The sequence below is a fragment of the Manduca sexta genome, chromosome 16, assembly GCF_014839805.1.
Source record: "Manduca sexta isolate Smith_Timp_Sample1 chromosome 16, JHU_Msex_v1.0, whole genome shotgun sequence".
Taxonomy (NCBI): Eukaryota; Metazoa; Arthropoda; class Insecta; order Lepidoptera; family Sphingidae; genus Manduca; species Manduca sexta.
This window is the reverse complement of record NC_051130.1, coordinates 7,682,878-7,683,559: the sequence shown is the minus strand read 5'-3', so window position 1 is coordinate 7,683,559 and position 682 is coordinate 7,682,878. Positions and strand designations below refer to the sequence as shown.

Below are 682 nucleotides of genomic sequence, written 5' to 3'. Positions count from 1 at the left end.
CGGCGCAGAGCATGCTTGCAAAGTTTTGATTTTGAATTTTATTTTAATGACGACAATGTAAATAATAGTTTGACATTAAAAATATGTTTGCGCTGCGCACCGCCAGCCCTTTTCCACTTATCTATTATTATTATTGTGTAGTGCATTACACAGAACCACTTAATCTTAGATTATGGCTATTACCTTTTTAAACGTTCATGTCGATTGTATATTGAACCAGATTATTAATTTTAGTTAGAGCAGTACAAGCCGAAATAGCTCAGTTGGGAGAGCGTTAGACTGAAGATCTAAAGGTCCCCGGTTCAATCCCGGGTTTCGGCAGTTTTTATAATATTATAAATTTTTTCGAGTATTAATTGAAACAAAATATTTATCTATCTATATTTTAAATACGATATACATTACAATAGAATGGCAGACCTTTCGTGTCTGTAGACCCATATTATTATAAATTGAAAGCAACTCTATCTGTCTACATTTTTCAGGGCTTAATTACTGAACCGATTTTGATGAAATTTAGTACGACATATTAAGTATGTCACCAAACCACCTGGTAAAATTCGTGAAAATCACACTTTACAATAAGTTACTCGAACCTTATACGTAAATGTTATTCATGGATAATTTTTGGCACAATTTTAGCAGAGGTAAAGACAAATTTTTAATGAACGCAATGGCTGAA

General features: G+C 32.6%; 1 non-coding gene across 1 annotated transcript; it reads left to right on the top strand.

The window, feature by feature from the left end:
- Window positions 1-248: 248 nt before the first annotated feature.
- On the top strand, window positions 249-321 carry Trnaf-gaa. The gene has a single exon. It is a non-coding gene; the product is annotated as a tRNA-Phe (tRNA).
- Window positions 322-682: the final 361 nt, after the last annotated feature.